The sequence below is a fragment of the Rhipicephalus sanguineus genome, chromosome 9 (genome assembly GCF_013339695.2).
Source record: "Rhipicephalus sanguineus isolate Rsan-2018 chromosome 9, BIME_Rsan_1.4, whole genome shotgun sequence".
Taxonomy (NCBI): domain Eukaryota; kingdom Metazoa; phylum Arthropoda; class Arachnida; order Ixodida; family Ixodidae; genus Rhipicephalus; species Rhipicephalus sanguineus.
The window spans coordinates 14998243-15024970 of NC_051184.2; the positions used below are offsets into that span (position 1 = coordinate 14998243).

The window sequence follows — 26728 nt, forward strand, 5'->3', positions numbered from 1 at the left end:
CTTGAACAAGGGTACCATCACCGTGATCAGTGAGCACCAGCAGCTGGTCATGGCTTCTTATAGGATCCGGTCGTGATCGTGGTGACGAGGGGTCCATGTGTAGTGAAGTATGTCGTATAGTAGAGCTGTTGGAATTCGTGGATGCCTCGGTCATTTCGTCGACAAATTGTCTGTCGACAGAGCCGGCGAGAAGTCGGAATCTGAAGTCACCCTTCGCGTTGGTGAGGTATAGGCCGTCGAGGCTGGTAGGCCTGGATAGTGCTACATAGACCAACATCAGTGGATGGTGTTTGTCGTATTCGTAGACTACCTGGGCGTATGTAGCCTACGTAGCCTAGTCTACAAAGCGGCTGTCAATCAATCTGGCATCATTCTCGGTCAGCATGAGGCCATCGCGTCGTTCTGGTGGACGAAGTGCACTTTACGGTGCGGTGATGTGGATATCATATGTAACTTAACCTTCGTTAATGTATTCCTCCGGGGTCGAGCAATGCTTCAATATAGCTTGCTGAATCATAGGAATACAAACGAATGTTTATTAGACTGCTATAAAAGCGGAGCCAACACTGGAACTACAGACGTTAATCATATGACGCCTGTATCGTAGGAGTACACATCGTAGCAGTATCATGTAGTGTTTATTGCTTTCTTGTAAAATTACATAGCCAGCACCACAACCACAATTGACGTTGCACCGTTATTACGCCTGCGTAGGCTGTTTTTCCAAACCAGTTTATAAACCTGGCGTGGCTCAGTGGTAGAATACCTGATTGCCACGCAGAATGCTTGGGTTCGATTCCTGCTGGGATCCTAATTTTCATTCATTCCATTCGTTGAGTCAACGCTGCCGATGTTGGTTTTCCTTAACGCTCTAGCATTTAAGTTACCAATGTCTGTTCTCGCCGTTCCTGGGTAGATATAAACTGCCAATCACCTGTGGCGCATACCCGTACACCGCGGCCCGTGGTAAAAGGGTATGTGCCACATGTGTCTAGTGGAAAGGGTTTGACGACGTACGCGACAAGATTTTAACGTTATTCGTGTCACGACCCGGCAGTCATATTCGTCAAATCCTCTTACCCTCCCATGCAAATTTTGGTCTACACCAAGTTAAGGAGGCCATCATGAGAGCACCCAGACGTAGGCGGCTAGATAGATAGATAGATAGATAGATAGATAGATAGATAGATAGATAGATAGATAGATACGTAGATAGAAACGCTCAGAGTGCCAGAGGTTCGCTAAGAAATGCTTCGCATTTAAAAAGAAAGAAGAGGTGCGCCAAACCATTAAAACCAGTTTACTGCTGCAGAAAGGCACCACTCGTCTATAGCTCCGCTGCCACGGCAGTTTGTAACGACCGGCCACTAAACGACTGCGACCAGACTAAGGTCGACACGAGTGCGACATGGCGACTATGATTGGACTGCTTGCAAAAAGACTCGACTGCTGCCGCGAATTCATTCCAGTCGCGTGGAGCACTCGTGATGGGATCCGACGCTTTTAATACATTTGTATTACAGCCATATTTTTTTCTTTTTGTAATTATCCATCAGCTGGATATTAACAGCTGAAACTTAAACGGTTTCAATGATCTATATTTTTTTTTACGTCGCTGTGTAGGCGTATATTATTGCCGGTTAAGCAACTGCATGTTGTACCCGCTCATTTGAGGGCTTCTTGTTACGTTATGTGACATTATTCTTTGATTACTGTAGACTTTTATCGATATCATGCATCGTCTTCTGAACCCAAGACCATCCTTTCTTTATTAAATTTTACTTTAATCCTATTGAGCAAATGAAAAGTGGCAGCCGTATCCAAGAGAAAGCTGCAACGACTCGTGTATTTGTTTTTATTTCAACAAAACATTTGTCAACATTATGTAGCGTAACATAAGACAGTGGTCGTAAACATGAAGATGTAGCGGTCGATAAATGTTATATCGCGGTACAATGCTAGCCTGAATTGCCAAATGAAATTGATATACTAATCTATCGATCAAGTTTGTTGCGAACAATATGGTGCAACGCAAGCAACCAGTATGGACCGCTGCACAGAGTAGACCCGTCGAGCAGCTTTTATATGCCACAAGGACCAAGCAGGTAAGCAGAAACATGCATTCACCGGATGAGGCTCGACGTTGCCTATGCGAACTACTTTAAGCACAAGATTAAGCAGTCGGACTCTCCTACGTGCACCACATGCAACACTCGGGAAGGCTTAGAGCACGTCCTGCGTTCCCGTTACGACGCAGAACGACAGAATCCGAAGGCAGCACTTCATTTGCAACGCGGCTTGAGCTTGGAGCTGCGGCACCTTCTCGGCCAGTGGCAAGACAGCGTTTGTGCGATGCGCAACACAAAAGTGCTATTAGTGTTTTTGAGAACTACTCGCCTTAACGAAACTACATGAATGACTATTTTGTGTATATATGTGTGTTCGTGACTGCGCGTATGATTTGTGTGTATATGGGATTATTGTATTTAATATCATAGTCATCACCCGATCACCTGGAGTAGCAAGCCAGGCGATAAACCAGGCTAACATCTCCGGGAATATCATTAAAGTTTGCGTTCTAACTCTGTTGCTCTTAGATGTCGCATGTGCCATAAGTGCCGCCGTAGCGGTATGCAAAGAAATAATAAATCGTTCTGAACGTCAGAAATTACTTGGCGTGCATCTAAATCCCAATGCGAGATCGTTTTTTGCATTCCCTGTTTACACTCCGTTATTACGACACTGTTCTTTCCACAATGTCTCTGTAGCTACTGCTACGTTTGTGAACAGAATAATACTGGGTATTTTTGTCGCCGATGCATCCAGGAAGCGCTGCCAAAGAAACAGGGCATCAATGCAGCGTTTAAAACGAGAAATTTGTTGCTCAGGGAGCTTTGAAACATTCGACAGTACAACGCATTCACGCGTGGTAACTAGCGTCTAACTGTGACGTGATGACCAGCGCTCTTTCATTACGGACCCGCATACGCTGCAGTGAAAGGCCCGCCCGCCCGCCACGCGTCGTCGTGAGCCACACCGCCTACGACAAATGGAACCGACAGGCAAAACGGTCTCCTCGTGGGCCGCCTAATCTAGATGGCCCGTTTAGCACCGCTGTATGAAAGGCGGCGCACATCGAAGCGGAACGAGAGAAAGAATCGTATGGAGGTTGCGGGCAACGCACCGTCAGACAGGAAGACGAAGTATTCCTTAGATAGAACTGGTTCTGTAAGGCTCTGCGAAAGAGCCGGACGAGATAAACTTCGCGATAAGGTATGCGCAGATAAACGGCAGTGCCGCATGCACGAAAACCATGGTTCACATAAATAACGTATACAAGAGCGAGAGACGCGCACGCGCCTGCAGTAGTCAAGCCTGAAACACAACTGATATAGACGGAGAATAAATTACGAGTGAAACACGGTCAGGGCAATGTGTTTGGGATTTCTCAGAGGATTACTTGGCGGCACGACGCCTCAGTGAGGCATCAACAGGCAAGGAGGCGGAGAAGGAAGAAACAAACGGAAGGACAGGGAGGTTAGCCAGACTGGCTGGCTACTCTGTGCTGGAGAAAGGGAATAAAAGTTATAGGAAAGATGTTACAAAAAAGAAAGAAGAGCGAAAAAAAGGGAGATAAGAATATGACACTGCTTTAAGCCTTTCTCAGACCAGTTGTCCGCAAGAAACAACAACGCTCTCAAAGCCTTCTGTGCTGAGGACGGTCTCGGCTAGTGCACCAAGACCCTTTCCTCCGACAATGGGTGATCCATCTAACACTCTTGAAAGTTTTTTTTTTTTCTGGGAGCACCGAAGCGGTGACATTCAACAGGGCGAGTCCTTAGCGCACGCGGTCGCGTTGAATTTACGTCTCGCCTTGCAGCAGCGAACATGTGAGTATGATAAGATTCGTGCTGGCCAAAGTTTATTGCAGAAATAGTTCGCTTAGCATCCTGCACATCGAAACGCGTTAATTAAGGATCGTTAGCTAGGAAGCCCGTATCTAAATGTATACGCACGAATGCACATCGACATCCACAAAAGTGTTTCTGTTCAGCATACTTCATGATTGTCTTGGGCTGAGATTGAGCACTGAAATGATAAAATACTACAGGAACGAACAAGAAAGCGGGAACTACTCTGTAATCTTGTCAGTGAGGACGTAAACACACTCCACATTAGGAGCGATAGACAAGACAAGGTCACGACGCATGGCTACAAAAAAGAGGCAGAGAAGCTGGACGAAAGAATTCCACTTGTCTACGCTGAATTCTTCAAGAGAGAGAGAGAATAGATGAAAAGGAAACGCAGGGAGGTTAACCTGGCGCGAGTGACCGGTTTGCTACCCTGCACAGGGGTGGGGATATAGGGGTCGGAAAGAGGACAGAGAGAGAGTGAGATAAAATGAAAATGAAAATTGCACATATCGGCTTCGGTGTGCGTAGCTGAGGGAGCGTTAGTTCGCAGGATTTAACGGGCACAGGATAAATCTGTCGATATGGCGTTGTCACATGTCACGATCTTGCCCCGTCTATCAATCCCATCACTGTGAGTATAAACATGGAAACCTTCGCAGCTAAGCCGCCACGGTACGTTACATATGATATTGCGTTGTGAATTCGGAAACATCACATCTTAATGTCTTAAAATGATATGTAAGAACGGGATTGGTGTTGGTGGTGATACATGCCGAAATTTGTAGCGCGCTGTATGAAGGACACGGACGAAGAAAGCGAAAACAGGAAGTCCTGCATTCACTTTCTTCGTTCATGTTCTTCATAGTGCGCTACAAGTTTCCCCATGCATCACGCCTTCATTTATCTGCCAGAAAGTGGCCACTGCCGCAAAATGTTCGTCGCCCTAAATAAAAAAATATTGCTTTCTACAACAGGTGGCACTAAGCTTTCTCTCACCTGCTATGAATTTTAAGTAAGTTAAACACTTGTCGAAGGAAAGGACTTCGGCACTTCACGTGTACTTAAGCAGACAAGATCAGAATCTGCCCCAAAACAGGGGAGCTGAAAGGTTATAAGACTCAGTAATCAAGCCGCGCGTACTTATTTTGTCTGTCCCCTTTGAGAGGTGAGTGGAATTTATTACATATAGTGGATTCACAAATGCAGGCTTTCCTCCGGCTTCGTAAAGAAGCACAACGACTATTCTATCCATTGTATGCGTTTGTCTGTTTTTTTTTTTTTTGCAACGTCTTCTGGACGTATTTGCTTCGGGGAATTCAGTGAAGCGAATTACCTACACATCTGGACGCGTTGGGCGCGTCAGCTGGGACCCGGTACACACTACCATAGGCGTGCGCAGGGGGGGAGCAGGGGGGCGGCCGCACCCCTTAGTCGCCTAAGAGGGGGGAGGGGCGCAAAAGTCAGCCCCTTACATTGACTCATTTGGGGGGGGGGGGCGCTGCGATGAACCTTCGCCCGCCTTCGCCCCCCCCCTCCTTAAATGGGGACCCTGCGCACGCCTATGCTCACTACCCAGTGTGGTCATTAACGATGCCGCATAAAGCAAGAGAACTAATGAAAAATCAGAATTCATACATGGAAAAATCAGCGCGAACAGGACGGAGACAAGACGAGAAGGACAAAGTACATGCGCTGTCAAACAGCTGAAGTTTATTGAAACAAAATCCTTTGCCAAGTATGCATCGTTTCCAACTCGGCCACCTGGCTACCTTACTGGAATCAAAATTCAACGCCGACGCTTATAAATAAACGGGTTCTCCTACTAACAATACCTACCCAGGAAAAAAAAGAAAGTGCAGGGACATTCATAGATATATCTTTCGGAACCAAGAAGTGAAAAAGCTTTTTTGACAAATCAGACAAACATAGCTCTAGTTTGTAAATTAAGCAACCAGCTTATATTTCAGTTGCAAGCTCGATTTCAGGCTGGAGCATACCATATCACACGAATAGCAGCGAAAATTCCACGTGGCTCCCGACAGGTTTTTTTTTTTTCTCGAAAAGTGAAGAAGCGAAGGAGGACTAATAAATGCGGTACATAGATAATAAACAAAAGCCTGACTCGCTGCTGCTCATGAATAGAGGCTGCATTTAGCGAGTGCTTTTCCTGAGCATTACCGATTCGGGCAGTAACTACGCGAAGTATACATCTTTTTCCTCTCCTTAAAGAATTACAACGACTAGCACTAAAACAAAGAAGCGCTTTACGAGACTGCGTGAAGCTTGTGCAGACACTTTCGTTGTCATCACAGCTTTTGTGTTGTCTTTTTTTTTCTATTCGTACGAACGCGGCAAGTCTCGCCTAGCAATCGTAAAACGAGAGCACTGGCACAGATAAGCGCCGCGAAATGAGAAATGGAGAAGAACCGTTTCCGGTTTCGTGATAGACGGGGCGACAAAACGATCGACCAGCCCTCCGCAGTGACGCAAATCAATGACGTCAGTAGAGGACATTCTCGATACTCGGGTTACTGTAGACAAACTAAAAGTACAACCGCAGGTGTTGACCCCCGGTGTAATACCGTCGGAACCATGCCGCACATACGCCGCAAAAGACGAGAACGCGCAGGTGGGCTTTTATGTCACCGCAACTCGCTAGCATGAAGAACTGTTCGGCGAATTCCTCGACTCAGGCACGCTTAACGTATACGCTAGGAGCGTAGTAGGCAAACCACTTCCTGTTGCCGCAGTGACAGCTTTCCAGCAACGCGCTGGGGACTGGATATAGAGTTTCTGCGTACGATGTTACCAGAGAGGTGAGCGTAAATCACAGACGTCATATACGCCGCAGACGTGTACTACCACATAATGCCGGAATGCAGAACGCACCAAAAGCCAGCAACTAGTGATGAAGGTCGGAGCAGCACCTGAACCCATGGTGCCTGCCACATAACAAGAAATAAAGAGCGAGATGAGGTGGACGTTGTATATATATCGCGCCTAATAGCGAGCGACACAACAGTGTTGCATTCATTGCCCGATAGTCCGCATTGGTCAGAACGTCGACGGCGCACCGGAAGTTGTGCACGTGTGGTCCGGATGAAACACTATTTGTCCAAATGTATTCATCGCACCGCAAGCGAGTACAGATCTAGATGCAGACGCTATAGAGCGCCGCGATTACCTTTCTTTTTTTACAGATATACAGCGACTCAAAAGCAGCCATCGGAGGCTTCAGAAGGGGTAGGATCACCCCACAGGCCGCAAGGATAATTAACCCCAGACAGACAAATGATACACGTTACATTTATTGGTTCCCAGTGCACCTTGGCTCACTCGACGACATTCCCATCAATTCAAATGCATCGGCCAACAGCGTTGGCCGCGAGCTTACAGACCGGGCCGCTTTTAATATGGCTTCGATGCTGCTGGATCGGAGAATTTAGAAAGGGATACGCCCACGATATACGATGAAACCACCAAACATTACTCCCTGGGAAGGAAGGAGTTTGCACCCCCTCCCATTAGACTAAATAGATAGAGTACAAGCGGTCACATTTAGACATGTACAGACACAGACTTATTATTCACTGACACAGACAAAAGAATGGTATAACATAGAAGACGTGGATATTATTTGCAAGCCATGCAAAAGAGAAATATGCACGCTCGAGCATATGCTCTGGAGTGTGGGTTGCTTGGCCATAGCATTTCTCGGGAACGGTTTGCAGGGATGATCAAGTCACACGACCCCAAGTTCTGGCTGTCTAGTACGCCCGTGACAGGGCTAGGAAGCTTGACCTCCCGGTCCTGACACGGGATTAGCCAAGCAGGTGGCAACACCCTGTACAGGACGTGAGTAAAGTTCTTTCCATCCATCCATCCTTGCAACGGAGGCTAATGTTAAGACTGACGGCTAGCTAGACAATACAGAGAGGGCAACGAAGTGAGGAACTCTCGCAGCAACCACCATTCTTCGCCGGAGGAAGAAGAAGTGGGCGCGTCTGCTCTTCTTGACCACAGGGTTGGTCTTTCTTTGTCGCACCGCAGTCCCGTCTCCTGGAGCTTTATGAGTTGCGGCAATAAATAAATAAATAAATAAATAAATAAATAAATAAATAAATAAATAAATAAATAAATAAATAAATAAATAAATAAATAAATAAATAAATAAATACGTATGTATGACGGTTTGAGCGCCGTCCGGTCTGATGAAGACCAGACTCCGGTCGAAGCGTCGAAAATAAACCCTTCCGCTGTAGCTGTTGTCAACAAAGGACACTACTATATAATACGGGGTGTTCCCGAAAATCCTGAAAATAAGAGAGAACTGTGATGTTTTCCCGGGCTACTTTCTGCATGACTCTTTCTGTGGCGGCAGACATGTTAAGAAGACTAGATAAGTTAATGCCGGCAGTAATTATAGAAATTAAATTAATCGCTTTTTTTGACTGGAGGAGACAGACGGTAGGGTCCAATGGGAGAATTGAAGTCCTTCATGCGAAGAGCCCATTGCCGCTATGAGATTCCCAAAAGGTGACCGGTGGTAATTTTTGCGGAGTGATGAATTCCGACCATTATTGCGTGTTTTATAGGTGTTTACTTTTGCTTACAGACGATGTGTACTCGCTGACAGTTTGAGTAACCAGACATACCGCACGCCAAATTGACCGACTTAGCTGGCACGAAGTGTCTGTCCGTGCTTGCGTGCGTATGTGTGCCACTGAACGCACGCGAGTACATGCACACGTGTACGAGCGTACAGCTTTGAGCAGTACGATGCTTTGACGTTCATGTTGAAAGAGTGGGCGTGCAAACACGGACACAAGTGAGAAGTCAAGACACCACACACGCTAACTAAAGAAGTAATACGTACCATGAATACGTGCCAACTAGCTCAGCTCTCTGTTATTGGATGTTTTTACGTATTTGTTTGAATGAGTAGCTTTCCAGGTTTGAGATCTGCATTTAGTCACGACGAAACGTACGTGAGCGCATATGTATATGTATTTCTGAAAATGCTGTTCCGACGTCAGAGCTAGCTCCTGACCCTACCGGATTAAAAAAAAAAATTGCAGACTAAAATGAGGGGGGAAAGTGCGACATTGAAGAAGTATTCGAAGTGAAAAATTAAGCTTCTTCGATTCGTGTGACGAATTTAGATGGGAAAGGCCGTGGAGCTCTTGGGAGCTGAAGTGTGCCCGCCATAAAACCGGCGTCGTGCGTAACAGCGTACGTGAAGGCAGCCAACCGGCTCTACTGCGACGCGCTGCGAAACGCGCCGGGTGACAAGCAGGAACGCACGGAGGCGAAGGCAGGAGCGTGCGTGTGCGCTGATATGCCTCCTCGCCGGGACGGGCCTCGCCAGTCGTGACGTAGGAGCTACGCAGCCGTCACTGAAGGAGATGCCAGTCTGAGCGGAGCGGCTGTACCTCGTGTTTCACAATGTGCAATGGAAATTTTCGACGACAATTTGTTTGATGAGCTACATCACGTCCGGTATGCCGGTATACGCAATGGCTTTTGCTTAATCCCAGGTTGTCGGACGGTGACATCTATAGGCAGATACTGAGACCCTTCGTGTGAACCCCATTGCCTTACAGACACGAGAGAGAGAGACGAAGAGGAAAGGCAGGGAGGTTAAACAAGCTTTGGCTCGGTTGGCTACCCTACACGTGGGGCGGGGGAAAAGGGCGATAAGCGATAGAGAAGAAATAACAAGAATAAGAAAATAAGAACCAAACTGTTAGTGTGAACGCACACAACACGAACTGGTAGCTCACAGACGTTCGTCAAGTCCGGTCGTCTTCGAGTAGCACAGCAGGGCTTTCGTTGGCCTTGTGCATGCACGAAACCGTGGTACAAGGACCCAGCCTCTGTTTTTCTGATAGCGGTCTTGCATCAAGACGAGACCAGACAGACTGGACTTCGGGTATCACAAGTGTGCTTGCCGAAAACAATGTTTGGAATTACGGTGTCGCCGATTTAGATCAGCAGTGAAGTACAACATACGCCCGATTGCTGCAATAATACTTCCGTGTTTCTGTGGTTGATCTCTGCACCGACAGATGGCGGCTCTCGTTTACGTCTCTCGTAACCAGATAATCGGATAAACTATAAAACATATCTGTTGACATATTGAAGAGACGAGTTTGCAATTTGCCTGGTTATAATATCCGATACAAGGTCCCGCTATACCACTATACCAGCGTTGATGTCGGATGCCCCTCTGGGAACCCGGCGTGCCACGGACAGTAATGTGCGTAGAGACAATCCAATATGATTTACGAATGAATAACGAAACACCCACAGCCGCAGCATGGTTCCATTTGTGTTGCTTTCCTGAATCACAACGCGTTATAACCGTTCTTGTGCTGTCTATGTCCAAGTGAGACGTCGAAATTTATACATAATCTCTTTCGCACTGATAAATTGGCTTCTGTGTTTTCATCAGCAGAAGGGTTAAGTATCTAGTTGACGTGAGCGTTAGAGGAAATGGAACCCTGACAGTACAACGATAGCTGCGAGCGCAGCTGTGAGAAATCGAAATATCATCTGCAGGTGAAATGCGTAAGCTTTTCGTATACGTGCGTCATTGTACATTCCAGCGTAATCTCTGGTGCTCGCATAAGTTCTGTAATGTGCCACGCTGGTCGCGTCAAGCATGCAGCCTAGCTGGAATGAACGATAACATTCGTGAATATTCGAATGCATGAACGTGCGGCTTGCGGCGAGCGATAACACGTGTAGCGGTTATAGGCGGTGAAACGCAGTCACTATGGAGAAAAAACAAGCACGAGGGCCGATACAAACACATTGAACATTTCCAATTTTTATAAAGGTACAGCAGTACAAAACATAGGAACACTTGTAAATGCATTGCAGTTGTAAATACATTTTCTGCATTATGTCAAACAACCCTTTAATGGCGTTCGACCTAAAGTTTACTTGACCTTGTTTGACGGCAGCAGGACGACGATACTGTGTCAGCGACGGCATGATTTCTACTCAACTGTTCGACGCGAGCTTACGACACGCCTATTGTCCGTTTCTACATAGATAACAAACGACGGAAGTATTCGAGATAAGCCCGGATTGTTATCTTCGGCTGTTATCCAGATCGTACGCACCTGTCTATGTTGTGCGTCAATCCAAACAAGGCCGAAAGAAAGATGGAGGCCACAGGCGATAAAAAAAGTTTGTCAAACAAGGAATGCCACTGGAGCCAATGAAGCTATCCTGCTCCTCCTTATATGAGAAACCTAGTTGCAGCACTGAGCCTGGCGCGAGCCAAGAAATTCGTATTTAGCCGGTGCCTGATATTTTCACAAAATCGCATCGGGTACAAGGAAGAGCTTTGGTTATGTTTATGTGAGTAATGTGTAGCTCATCACTGCTTGTCCTGATGACACTGTAATTATTTGTTCTCTGATCAGTGTACTCTGTTTCCTGCCGTGCACTACCACGTATACAAGGGATATTAGAGCTTTATCAAGCTGCTTTTTAGCGGCTTAATTTTACTCACATATGCCTCAAACATGCACGTAAAGATGCTTGTTTGAAATAACTAAACTAAACTAAACTAAACTAAACTAAACTAAACTAAACTAAACTAAACATGCATAAGAACACCGTGAGAAAAAGAAACTGTAAGCCAGTTCCACGCCTGTGAAATCTGAGTATACAGCGGAGCTGGCAAGCAAGCGCCACCACCTGCAGTGAGCGCAGATAAAGTTTTTCTCCTTTCTCCACCTTCTTTCTTCTTTTTTTTCACCTTTCTTTATGTTTTTCTACATCTTCTTCTTCCTTTCATCTTTCTTTCTTTCCTTATTTCTTTTTATATTGTCATCTCTCCTCCTTTACCTCCTCGTAACCCTCACTTGTCTTTACCACCCCTTACTACTGTACATGGCTATGGTGCGGTTTATCCTCTCACCTCCTCCTTCCCCTCCTCCTCAACCTGACAACAATCCTCCTCACATTCCTTTCCCACTATCTTGCTATGCTACACGAGGCTATGCCATGATTTACCTCTCCCCTTCCTCCTCAACCTCACTTCCCACCCCCTGGCTATACTATACTATGCATGGCCATGCTATACTAGGAGCTGCTTGGCACATACGCGCTTTTTGTGGCACTGGTCACGCGAATTTGCGGAACGTGAAGCTTAAAAAGGATAAGCATGACCAGCCTGTAAGCGGTCGATGCACCAACAAGCGTCATTACAATGTAAAATTTGGACACAGCGGAATGACCCTGTTCAGGTTTATCAGCTAGTACAGTCAGACTGCCTTGACATTGAAGGTAAACGGACAGATACGCAATAATTGGGGCATGGGATACCCATTAGATAGCGCTAAATTGGACAGTTGCCACTTTGCTTTCGGAGCTGCGTTTGCCAATCCAACACATTATCGTCTGATAAGAACGAAACTGGAACAGGCGTATGTATGCGAGATAACAAAGGTTCACAGTCTAACTTTGATGAAGACCCACGCATTACGTATTTACCACGAAGCATCCATCACGAAGACCAGATGTCTTAATAAAAATTATGGAGAACAGATATTACATAATTTCCTGAGAACAGTTGAACAATCTCGGGAAATATAACGAATATAACGAAGTAATAAGAAACCGGATATAAAGAAGAGCCCGAAAGTAACGTCATTTCAAGAAGTCCATAAGGTGAGTGTTCACTAAAAAAACGCCAGGCCTGCGCGGAAAGCGCAGCACAGTCACAGCGAAAGCTGGAAGAGCGGCATTTCTAGAGCCCGTTATAAACTCTCCTGTGGCTACTAATACAGGTACATTAGCAACGTACCCACTACGCCACAAAGCGTAATTTTTGGGAAGTTGGGAAGCACCCAGCACGACATTATTCGTTGTTCTGCGGAGAAGCGAGGTACCATATGTAAGCGATTATGTGCAGTTTGTTGATGCGGCGGTTGATGACGATGAATAATTATGGTTGCGCCCTTTGTAATGGGTTGGAAGCTTTAAACGACCCACTAGTTACGTAATGCATAATGTGTGACGCCCTGTCGTTATTTAACTGTCCCACCACGCTTATAACACACTTTAACCGGAGAAACGTAGAGCGAGAGAGAGAGAGAATTGACTTTATTGAGACCCTAAGGAAATGGATCATGGAAGCCTTATGGGCTTCCTTGGCAACCAACAGAAGTGCACTTGCGAGGAACCCACTACGCTATAAATCATTGTAATTTTTGAGAAGTAGGGCAGTAGGCACTGTGCCATTTTTCGTCATTCTACAGACAGCCGTGGTACCTGCTAAACGCATGTAAGGCATTATGCGCACTTTGTTGATGCTGTGCGTGATGACGATGAATAATTATGGCAGAGCTCTTTGTAATGGGTTGGAAGCATTCAACAACCTACTCGTTGCGCAATTCGCATTGTGTGACGCCTGGTTACAGAATTCGCGTGTTGCGACGCTTGGTGCTTATTCTACTCTTTTACCACGCTATATTCCATATGCTAATGTGGTTCCTTCCCGACATGAAGCCTGTATAGGACCTTTTTGCAAAGCAGCTTCAAGCACCGGCATGGCTCAGAGGTTGAATACTGGGCTCCCACGCAGAGGACCCAGGTTCGAACCTCGTTCCATCCTGGAATTTTTTTCTTATTTAGTTTTTTTTCTTATTGCGAGCGATACTGGTTACGGACACCGGCGGCGGCGGCGGCGGCGGCGGCGGCGGCGGCGGCGGCGGCGGCGGCGGCGGCGGACAACTACGGCACCAAAAACGGCCGGTGAAATGATCTCATAACAGCTTTCGCTGTAAAATGGCGAAGAGTATTCACTGCACGCCTCTGCTTATCGGAGTACGGTCACGATTCGACCACTTCGCTAACTGCGAGAGGAAGTCTGTCGTGAATTGCAAATGGTATGCAGGCGTAGCCGATATTCTTATTAATGAGTACATTTTAAGATATGTTCCACCGATGAGCCCAAAACTATCGCTTCAGGTATAATGCGCTGACGTTTTTCGTTTGATCCGATATAAAATGTCTCTCCTTGTAAGATCCCATGCTCTTCACTCCGTTTTCCTGGCGCACAGTAGACAGGCGGTATTGAGTTCGTCTTCTTTCCCTTTCTTTCCGCCTCCTTGTTACGATCACGAGGTCCAGGATGTCCATTTCTGACCGAAGTTATACGAGAGGCATTCCTTAGGCTACAACGGGGAGTCAAGTGTAAATAGGAAGTAAATGAAAAGACCGAAAGCGCAATCCAGAAGTCGTTTAAAAGATATCTCGCGCGAGTGCTAGAAATGTAGCGTGCACCTTCACCGACAGAAATGACGTCGGCAAGTTCTCGATGGAGCCCAGCATAAAATACTTCCGTCAAGAGAGTGGGGACATTTCATCATCCTGGCTCGTATACCGTCAAGCGGCCGCTCCGTTCTGGTCGGCACACAACCGGAACTGGTCGTGTGAGAGTAGCGGCGACGTCACGGCTTACGGCACCGCTGCCTTCGCCCGTCGCGGCAGCAAGCCGACGCGACTCGGATACCAACTCGCACGTTGACGGGACATAGCAGGCGCTAGCTGCCACAGTCGGCGGACGGCAAGCGAGCGCTGCGGCACTAGGCGGAGAAGGTTGGGAACCGACCATCTCGCTGCGTGGCGAGAGCAGCGACAGACCACGTGCATTCGCGAATTAGTCTTTATAGCGCCATCGTTAGTCTGTACTAGTGCGCACTATCGCGGATGAAGCCTTGCTGCTGCTCATAAACAGCGCGAAAAAACTAGAGACAAAAAGGAGGACCAACACGGGACGAGCGCTGTTCTTCTTTCCTTTTGTCCCTAGTTTTTTCGCGCTGTTTATTACTATGAAGGCATACCAACTAGCCCAGCTTACCCCTCTCTTGCTGCTGCATTCCTGCTAGAATATACCGCCATACCTCTTCCGATAGAGATATATCATTGTCGGGTTTTAGATCCCAAAACCACGATATGATTTTGAGGGACGCCGTAGTGGAGGGATCCGGAAATTTTGACCAGCAGGTGTTCTTTAACATGCGCCGAAATCTAAGCACACGGGCCTCTGGCATTTCGCCTCCATCGAAATGCAGCCACCGCCGCCGCGATTCGGTCCATATCGCACCATAACCACTAGACAACCGCGGCGGGTCCTGAGAGAGAGAGATAGGCCCTTAAGCATGGAGCACGTTCGGTTTGCTATCCTGCACTGGGGAAAAGGGATGAAAGGGCGCACACAGAGATAGAACAGAGAGAGCCCTGATCACGCATTGACTTGGAGGGGCACATCAAGCGCACGAGAAGTCGCCTCTTGTCTTTAGGTTAACCAACAACGCCTCCGTTACCTTCTGCGCCATCGACACACTTGGCGCCTAAAATATTCTAGTCCAGGAGTCTTGGACATGAAAACGGCCTGGAGCTTAACTGGTTTATTGCTATCCAGAGCGGACAGCGCTGAATGTCATAACTATCACAAACGCATAGGACGTGTTCAATGGTCTCTTCGGTCCCTCAAGAGTCGTATGCAGGTGTGTATGGCTCACTATATAAGTTTTTACGTCTAACGGTGTATTAACAGGGAGTATATGTTATTAAAAAAGGCTAACTGAATGTTAGGCTATCTGAACTACGAAATTTTCTACCAAGTCATGACATATAAAATGCTTGAGCCACAATACTGTAATATTCCCTGAATATGAACACGTTGCTGTTATATCAGCGCGAGATCCATAGATATCACAACGACATACAGGATATTTTGGAGGGTTCTATTTTTTCTGGCAGCATCACGGATCAATAATCAATGATCAATAAAAATCAACCTTGGCTATGCTTGTTGTGACCTCGCCGCTAAATTTTACGTTTCGACCTCCTTCACAAGTTCTATTGTCACTCTCGGTGGTATGACCAGTTCCTTAACGTGATAGCACTATGTGGCGCCCGCCGTCATAAGCTTCACACTGATCCACGTCAAATAGTAAGTCTTCACTTCACCTCACTCCCCCACTTTTTCGTTCTTTTTTTTTTTTTGCCTTGCGCTTGCATAGACAGGGATCAGCTTCTCAGTGATGCTTAGGTTCGCACGATAGAACTGTTTTTCTTTGAAATAATGTTTCATAAGCAGAACCTTTTAATTGCTTTATGACCCACCAACTCAACATCCGGCAATACCATTTCAAGAAACATCGCCTCCTTCCTTGTTCGACCACAGCTAAACACTTCAAGCCTACATTGTTCTAGGAACTTCTTTCTTGTTTAAATTTGCTAATATTATAAAAGCAGACACTATTGCATGTTGCTTTTCTTTCATCACTGTGTTGTTGTCGATCACTACATACTGAATTCTGTACCACTCCCTTCTATAATGTCTAGGGTAACTAGCAAACAGGAAACTTGCGTGGGCTAACCAACTTCACTGGCGAAAATTTGAATGACGCCAAGCAACGTGAGAATATATTTACTTCGACGTTTTGACGTATCTACACTACCATGTTCGCAGGCACTTCTTGTAGTTCACCCCCACCTCGAAAAATAAAAGAAAGTAACCGTACGCAGGAAGCTTGTGCCTCGCAAAACCGGGTAAATGACAGTGCGGCGATTGTCAAGCCTTCAGAAATTCACTTAGAATCAGCTAACGTCGTACTGGCTTGGAAACGAAAAGCAGCTTTGACAACGCTCCATTTCCGCGATTGTTATTCGTGCAGAGATGCAGACTGTAGGGCTACGCCGAATGTGCGTAAAATCGTGAGTCTTGCAGGGCGCATACTAAAAACAAACATGAAAATACGTACCCGTAAAATTATAAATTAGAAGTCAGATTCGAGTGAAGCACAGCAAAGCGTAATTAATATTCCGTGTCTGCGTCGGTAGTTTGAGATTACCTCCCTTATCGCCGACTGTTTTCCGTTGGGCATGCGGAGGAGTTTCCGTGAAGAAAGAGCAATCGTTTATCGAACGACATAAAGTCGCCTAATGGCGTCAGAGTGGCGACCGAGATCAGGCAGAAGGCAGCGTGGTTTTCGCAAGGCGCATGCGCGCGCAGTAGCGTACTGCGTGACCGCGGCTCTAAAGTGTCATCACCTGCGACGCGAGCGACCGGTATTCTAGAGACGCATTCAGTAGCAGTGGAAGTGTGGGAACGGAGGAGAGAAGGCATGCTCCATTACTTTCCGGATGCGCCGGCATTTCGTAACGGCGGGTGCACTTCGAACAGGTATGCGGCGTTAACAATTGCGTCAGGACTTGATGACGTCGTCGTAATGCCGCATCAGGTACGAAGTTCGTGGTCACGTTTCATATTCGTGAGAAGCCAAGACTAGCGTTCATTGTTGTCTGTGGACATTTGCAGACATACAGATAGAAGGTTTCACAGAGGGACGTCATAAATCTGATATAGGGGCTTCAATATTTCCTAAATTGAGTCCTGGAACGCGTTCAAGTTTTTCACTCTAGTTGTACAGTGAAGTCACTCGTAAGAGAGAATGATGAAAACAAATGAAATAAAGCATTGTTTTCAAACGACGTTATATGCGGAAACAGACTGTGTGTTTAAGCATACAGTGGCCTCCCATATGTAAAAAGACGCAAGCCAGTTGGAAAGACTTGCAAGCATTCCGGCTACCGGCAAGTATCCAAACAATGTTATGAGTAAGATCGCCATTCGCGAATACAAAAAAAAAAAAAGACGCTTACGAAAACCCTAAGAGCCCAGAGATTACGAAAGCACGAGGGGATGCTTAGATGGATTTAGGGAGTACAGAATATGGATAATCGTTTGCAAATGCGATTTCAGTGCGCAAAACTTACTTTTTTAGTGAAGGGATCTCACTTGATATTGTCCGAGTGGCTGCTCAAATAGATTTCAGTGTTTCGTATTTCAATTGTGCAAGTAACTTATTCACCCGCCATGACGCATAATTTACACGTTTCCTGCAGTCAAAGGCCGGCGCGCTGTGCCCATCTCGGTGGCGGTTGTCAGGCTGATGACAACAACAGAAATAACAATAATAATACGCGACGCCAATGACAACTTTCATCCGAGACGTTATAATCTCGCATCTTCAAAATTGGATAGCGCGAAATCGAACAGGACTAAGAATGAACACAGACGCACAGGACAAGCGCTGTATCTGTTTCTTCTCAGTCCTGTTCGATTTCGCGCTATCCAATTACGAAGATCATGAACCATCTAGACCAGCACCCAGCGCCCGCTTCACTTGAGCACCTATAACACAACCGAATGCAAGAAGAGCTTAAAGGAAGTATATATATATATATATATATATATATATATATATATATATATGTGTGTGTGTGCTACTCTTGCAGGGAACTAAAAAATGCCTTCGGGAAAATAAACGAAATATCTGTATATAAAGAGAGAGCGAGGGAGACCAGCCGCACGTAATACTCAGGGACGCGACTGTGTAAACCTGGACATTCCAGTAGGACTTGTTTCGCAGAAAATTATCGCGTGGGTCACTGAAGTGCCCTAAATTTTCCCACTTCGCTCAGTGAAAAATCTGAGCGAGGCGCGTCGGTCGGCGCAACGTGACGCACTACGTGTCCCATCACTTGGCACGGAGCGAGAGATTTCTTCACTGCGGGTACACGACACGTTTTATGGCTCGCTAATAGCGGGAACACGTCGCAGGAATGCGCGTACTTCCAAGAGCAAAAATGGGCAAGCATGACGGTGATTCGGCTGCTCTTTATCTCTCTGCCTCTCTGGCTACAATACCTCCTCCAATAGCTGTACAATGCCGGATCATCTGACGTGGATGTCATTGACAAGTTAGTGTCTGTGTAAAGTTGGCGCACAAGATGCTTGGAATAAACGAGTTTATTTATGTACTCTTGGTAGTAATCCTGTTACAAAATCAAAACGTTGTTATTCAGTTAAGCATGCTGTATTAGTGAAAATTTTAAATGCGAAGCATTTCTTAGCGAGTCTCTGGCACTTTGAACCTACCTACCCACCCACCCACCCACCCACCTACCTACCTACCTACCTACCTACCCACCCACCTTATCTATCTATCTATCTATCTATCTATCTATCTATCTATCTATCTATCTATCTATCTATCTATCTATCTATCTATCTATCTATCTATCTATCTATCTATCTATCTATCTATCTATCTATCTATCTATCTATCTATCTATCTATCTATCTATCTATCTATCTATCTATCTATCTATCTATCTATCTATCTATCTATCTATCTATCTATCTATCTATCTATCTATCTATCTATCTATCTATCTATCTATCTATCTATCTATCTATCTATCTATCTATCTATCTATCTATCTATCTATCTATCTATCTATCTATCTATCTATCTATCTATCTATCTATCTATCTATCTATCTATCTATCTATCTATCTATCTATCTATCTATCTATCTATCTATCTATCTATCTATCTATCTATCTATCTATCTATCTATCTATCTATCTATCTATCTATCTATCTATCTATCTATCTATCTATCTATCTATCTATCTATCTATCTATCTATCTATCTATCTATCTATCTATCTATCTGCCGAATTTTTATATGGTTGTATTATATTACGTTCATGGTGACGTAGTAGTAGTGACCTGCCGCGAAGGTTTCACAGCTGTTGGCAAGCGCTGAAGTAACTAAAATAAAATAAAAAATAGAGATTCACTGGGAAACTGCCACCATCGCTGGAAAGTCCTAACAGCAATCTAGAGGTGTTTGATCCAACAGACACGTTACGGGAAGCCGAAGTTTAGAAAAGTGGTTAAATAAATACTAAGTGTTGATTTCATGCGATAAACTTCCAATCACGTGACAGAGCAGCGTAACGTACCATTAAATAAATTTGTGTCGTTTTCCCAAGTTAGCTCTATGTACAAGACCTATATGTTCTTAATATACTACACCCTGCACGCTTCTTGGGATCACCACAACTGTATTCTCTCCCATATTTAATACGTCACTTGAGTACCCCCCCCCCCCTCCCCAATTCCTCCCCATACAAATGAAATTACGAAGCCAGTCAATACTGTGATGGAGATAGGGGTTTTAAAAATAATGTCTTACTTTCACTGAGATGAGACAGTTAAAATAATAACACTCAGCCAAGCTACAAATTTTCCGCGTTCTAAGACATCCGTGTCTGGGCTATTAAGAAAGAACAGAACTTGGCAATCTGCTCCATCTGTTTCGAGCACGAAAATATGTTTTCTATGTTCGGCGGAATTCCGAACGCACGGTGTACCAGGACGCGATGTCCGTGCCGCGGTTTTTACCGGCAGAACACGAAAACAACCACATCGATCGCGAGAGTGACTTTAAAAGTGTTTCGCGTTCGGCAACAACTGCAAAATAGAACGTCATCTAGGTCAAAGCATGACAGTGGTAGAGAAAAAAAAAGAAAGAAAAGAAAAATGGAAATAGAGACAGGTTCATAATGCCAATATTGTAACCGAAGTCCGTTGATTTCGAAACTACAATTCAGTTTGAATCTTCCAATTGCACCGCTTCCAAATGCATGCGACTTAATAACAAGATGCTTTCCGATGCAGGACTTGCACTTCGAGAGGAATATCCAACAGTACGTTTATCTCCTAAGATGAAGCAATATAAGCAGTGCTCGAAAAACACTCAATATTCAGGGATAAGAAGAAAACAGCGATAGACGATTCCTAAATGCGATGTTCGAGCCGTCTCCCTTCCCTCACCCGGAAAGGTTACGCGAACCCTTTTGTACGCTTGGGCTAAGCTCCTTTATCGAAGTGGCCCTGAGTCCGTTTCACAAGCCGAAGAACGAAGGGAAAAAAATGCAGCTACCGGAGGATTTTAAGTGCGACACGACGCGCCTATAGCAGGCCGCGCGTATTTGCGACGCACACAGCTGAACTATGCTCAAATGCTCGGAGAGAACCACTAAGGAGGTCATCGGTAATACTGTGACGGCTCCGCCCACCGCAAATGAAATGCGCTCAGAAATGTCAAAACCGCGCACTCGAGAAGCTGCATGAAAATTGGTACTTTTCCCACCGGTAGTGCTCGATCTTTCCATCTACTATAGACCAATAAGATCGACTCGGAAGATTTCGTCGAGACCGGGAGAAACAAAACAGGAAAACAAGAGGTAGCCCTCACCGGTTATCTCCCTTTTCTTTCTATTTCTTTTTATTCGCTCCGAAAGTCATAAAACGAGGCATTCTGCCACAGATGTTTGCCTCGAGAATGTTCAAGTACGCCCATCGGCGTCTCCTTTCCTCGTACACTGGCCGACGAGGCGAACTTGTCCGTCGCTATAGCTATTATCTCATTCCGCTGGCGCGTTTCGTATTCCGCGCGTGATGGTGCCGCGCATAGTCGGGTGGCATTTGAATAAAACACGCCTAAATTACGGCCCCGTCTGTGTTTCTCTGACCTGTATACCACGCGTACAGACGCGCAGATCAACGAACCACTGTTGAGCGATGTACAACGTCATTCATGTAAGGTGTTCACGCCCTCAACGCCGCAGATGTAAATTGCGATCGCGAAGGGCGCTCAATTATTCTCACTATAGATAATGTAACAGGCGCAGAACAACAACCATTTAAGACAGCGATGAATTGGTATTGTTGAATGGCGGCTGTTCATCGTTTATTCTTCCGCTGTGTTGACCGAGAAAGAGAAACGATGGCAACGTGTGGTGCAAGACTGGTTTACTCGTACCTTCTAACTGGCCTCTGATCTTACTTTACAAAAGCGAAGAAAAAAAAAGAATGGCCCATTTTTTTCTTTATCTGTTACGAAATATGCCTGGGTAATAGCACTAAGCAACAATACGAGACGTTGCACGGGATACGTTTCTCCGCCGATATGATCGTTTAAACCAGGGTGTCGGAACGAAATGTTTTACAGCGAAAGCTGTTATGAGATCATTTCACCGGCCGTTTTTGGTGCCGTAGTTGTCCGCCGCCGCCGCCGCCGCCGCCGCCGCCGCCGCTGCCGCCGCCGCCGCCGCCGCCGCCGGTGTCCGTAACCAGTATCGCTCGCAATAAGAAAAAAAACTAAATAAGAAAAAAATTCCAGGATGGAACGAGGTTCGAACCTGGGTCCTCTGCGTGGGAGCCCAGTATTCAACCTCTGAGCCATGCCGGTGCTTGAAGCTGCTTTGCAAAAAGGTCCTATACAGGCTTCATGTCGGGAAGGAACCACATTAGCATATGGAATATAGCGTGGTAAAAGAGTAGAATAAGCACCAAGCGTCGCAACACGCGAATTCTGTAACCAGGCGTCACACAATGCGAATTGCGCAACGAGTAGGTTGTTGAATGCTTCCAACCCATTACAAAGAGCTCTGCCATAATTATTCATCGTCATCACGCACAGCATCAACAAAGTGCGCATAATGCCTTACATGCGTTTAGCAGGTACCACGGCTGTCTGTAGAATGACGAAAAATGGCACAGTGCCTACTGCCCTACTTCTCAAAAATTACAATGATTTATAGCGTAGTGGGTTCCTCGCAAGTGCACTTCTGTTGGTTGCCAAGGAAGCCCATAAGGCTTCCATGATCCATTTCCTTAGGGTCTCAATAAAGTCAATTCTCTCTCTCTCTCGCTCTACGTTTCTCCGGTTAAAGTGTGTTATAAAGCGTGGTGGGACAGTTAAATAACGACAGGGCGTCACACATTATGCATTACGTAACTAGTGGGTCGTTTAAAGCTTCCAACCCATTACAAAGGGCGCAACCATAATTATTCATCGTCATCAACCGCCGCATCAACAAACTGCACATAATCGCTTACATATGGTACCTCGCTTCTCCGCAGAACAACGAATAATGTCGTGCTGGGTGCTTCCCAACTTCCCAAAAATTACGCTTTGTGGCGTAGTGGGTACGTTGCTAATGTACCTGTATTAGTAGCCACAGGAGAGTTTATAACGGGCTCTAGAAATGCCGCTCTTCCAGCTTTCGCTGTGACTGTGCTGCGCTTTCCGCGCAGGCCTGGCGTTTTTTTCGTTTCGGTTTTAGTTTCGTTCCACCGCAAAAAGTTCCGTTCCGTTTCTGTTCCGGAACGAAAAAAAAGATGTTCCGTAACGGTTCGTAACGTTTTTTTTTTTTTGTATGCAAAAATTTCAAGTTAAGATAATCATAAAAAAACAGTTACTTGCCCTCCTCTTCAGAAAGCGGGACAGTGGTAAAACACGTTCTTCAGAGGAGCGGAAGTAACTGTACCATGAATATTCCTACCAACTAGCGTTAATCAGTATACCCTTCAAAGTAATAGTATTGATTTTCTCAAAGTCAATTACGATATTTTTTTAGCAGGCTCATGCTTTGTGTCAAGGGAGTGAGCACGATCTCAGTAGCAGCACGTCACTGTGTGTACTCTCTCATGTACGAGACCGCTGTTCTGATAAAGGGATCGCCAGGCTTGCGCGGAACACGCAGCACAGTCACAGCGAAAGCTAATAATAATAATAATATATCTGGGGTTTAACGTCCCAAAACCACCATATGATTATGAGAGACGCCGTAATGGAGGGCTCCGGAAATTTTGACCACCTGGGGTTCTTTAACGTGCACCTAAGTCTAAGTACACGGGCCTCAAACATTTTCGCCTCCATCGAAAATGCAGCCGCCGCGGCCGGGATTCGATCCCGCGACCTTCGGGTCACAGCGAAAGCTGGAAGAGCAGCCTTTCCAGAGCCCGTTGTAGACTCTCTTGGGGCAACTAATACAAGTACACATGCAAGGTACTCACTACACTATAAATCATCGTAATTTTTCTGAAGTAGCGAAGCACCCACTATGCCATTTTTCGTCATTCTTCGGATAATCGTGGTGGCCGCTACACATCTGTAAAGCATTATATGCACTTTGTGCTACGGCTCATGACGATGAAAAATTATGGCTGAGCTCTTTGTAACGGGTTGGAAGCATTCAACGAACGGCTCACTGCGCAACTCGCTCTGTGTGACGCCAGGTTGTTATTTTACTCTTCTGCCACGCTATATAACATATGTTAACACGATTCCCTGCCCGACATGATGCCTTTATGGAGTATTTTCGCGAAGGAGTTACATGCACCAACGCGGCACTGTGGTGGAATATTCGACTGCCATGCAGAGGGTGCGGGTTAAAATCCCATCCGATCCTAGAAATTCGTTTATCATTAAATTTTTTCTTACTTCACGCGATGGCGGTTACGGACACCGGCGGCGGCGGACAATTATGGCGCCAAAATCGGCTGTTGATGATCTCATAACAGGTTCTCGTTGTAACAAACTTCAGCGCCGACAATGCCCTCTCCACACTGGCCTGCGTGACAGGCGGGCAAAAGTCCACTTGCGTTAATATAAACATCTCTGGTTTCCACTGTTTTCTTTTACTCACAATTTCAACACATCTTTGCTTTGGAATTTCTGCCTGAAGTACACGCTAATACTGTACCCTGAGATATGCATAATTGCTCACGTTGCATGACCTCAGTTGTTCCTGATTGTCAAGTTTTGTCGTGAACCGAAAAACGAATAAACAATTTTCGGTTTCACTCCGGAACGAAATAATAGATAAAGTTTCGGTTACGTTTCCGTTCTGGTCAAAAATATCGTTTTTTTTTCGTTTTTCGTTTTTGGTTTTCGTTCCGTTCCGACACCCTGGTTTAAACCGCGGTCGCGGTCAATTTATATTTAAAAAATGGCGACGAAACTATGCAGCCATTCGCTTGAGCTTCAGCACACGCCAACTGTACACGGGAACCGAGAAAACAAACCGCACGTAGCTTCGAAAAGCAAGTTTAATTATTTTTTGTTTCCTATCTCTTTTGCGTGATCACGTGAACGCGCGAATGCCGCACACACACACAGCTGGAATTTGTGTGCCAACCGCACCACTACTGTCGCGGCGTGTCGCAGAGTCACAACACGACAGTGCCTGACAGAGGCCTGCACCTGCGACAGGAGAAGGCACAAACGTACAGAATGGTTTGCCTCGGCTTTGCGTGGGGCAAGCCAGAGTGATTTCGAGCATTTGCTGCCACATCGTGCGATGAATGTTGGACGCACTCATAGTGTCTCTTGCTACATATCCGGCCTGGTCAACCACGTAATCGTTTAAGGACGCGAAAAATGCATCACACACAGAACACTACACACAGAAGCGCCTGAGTGAATTGGGTTCTCTTTCACATTAATCCACGCACGCAACGCAAACCGCACCCACTTGCCCAATAAGTCGTTTTGAATCCCTATGGTCATTACAAGCTCCCTTTCTGCTACATTTCCATGCTTAAACACATCAGCACTAAATAACTAGCAGAAAGAAAGTCACGATCGCCTAAGGAATGAACACAGCGGACTTAGGTCAGACAACAATACAGAAGGAGTTATTCACTATAATCGCTTACAACCGAAGAAGAAATATTGGTTCCGCCCGCAAAACCGCGGCGCTCCTGTAAATCACCCATGTAAGAGAGTCGTGCAAGGTGACTGCCTTTCGAACCGTAAGTACTTTTTTCTATGCTAATGTAAGTGCCACGCATATCGAAAACTAAAGGCTCGTCGTTCCTACATAAAATATGACTTTTGGCTAAGCAGTGATGTCAGAATCTCAGATGAAGTGTGCCAGAATGTTCAAGCTTTCGTCGTAAAACCAGCGATACGAACACGTGTCTGCATCACACACAGAACACAGAACACAGAACACAGAACAGAACAGAACACAGAACACCAGGCCCGTAACCAGGCCCGTAGCCAGAGGGGGGGAGCTAGGGGCCCGGGAAACCCTCCCTCGAAAGTTAGATCACACATGGCGTTTTACTGAAAATAAATGATGAAAATCTGTGTTTTCCTCAAATACTCAAGTCCTTCCGCAAGTGCCCCCCACCCCGAAAAATATTCCTGGCTACGGGCCTGGTTGTAACCAACTATATTATAATGAACGCTGGAACACCAAGCCCAGATATGATCGCTGGCTCGCATTGATCACAGACCAATGTCAGAAGCCATTGTAATATGTCGACCTCATATGTCGCTGCAACAATTCTTAAGAACAACAATTAAACCCGAACAAACGGCATTGCCCTTAATTTGTGTTCAATGTGTGGCATATGATAATGTGCTGTGACCGTGGTGAATTGTCACTGCGTACTCCTTTCTCCTTTTGCTGCTCGTCGTTCTACGTCTTTCTTCCCTCTTCCCTAAATGCGCGGTTGCGCTTGTCTGCACCATTAGCGCGCTTGCGCAATTATTGCCCTTATCGGTAGCTTAGGCGTTCACGTGTCGCGTTGCATCTCCTTGCGTGCAAGTTTGCGCGTAAGACGGACAAATTGCCGACTGCAAAGTAAGGCTGCTCCCATTTTTTTGCTTTCAATAAGTGCTCTCTGCAGCCCTTTCGCACGTTACTCAGCCTCCCGGCGCATAACCCGAAGCGCACTTAATTTCACCGTCAGACTAGCAGGAAAAATACACGGTTGTTTTGAACACGGCTGACGTCAAGTGTCACGAGATGATTTTGCAGAGGGAGACACATGGCGACGCATAGCCAATTAACGACTTTTGCGCAGGAAGCGGACCAGACAGTTAAACCGGCGTTTTAAATAGTTAAACCACGAGCTACGAGGCACGCCGTAGCGGGGGACTCCGGAATAATTTCGACCACCTAGGGTTCTTTCGCGTGCACGGAGATAGCACAGCACACGGGCCCGTAGCATTTCGCCTCCATCGACACCGCGACCGGGATCGAACCGCTGACTTTCGGGTCAGCAGCCAAGCAGCGCAACCACTAAGCCACCGCGGCGGACCACACGAGCAATCTGAATAAA

At 46.0% G+C, this 26728-nt stretch overlaps 1 protein-coding gene across 4 annotated transcripts in view; it reads right to left on the reverse strand.

Moving 5' to 3' along the window:
• Positions 1 to 26728, reverse strand: part of LOC119404642 (cAMP-specific 3',5'-cyclic phosphodiesterase) — a 633421-nt gene that overhangs the window by 261558 nt on the left and 345135 nt on the right. The window lies entirely within an intron of this gene.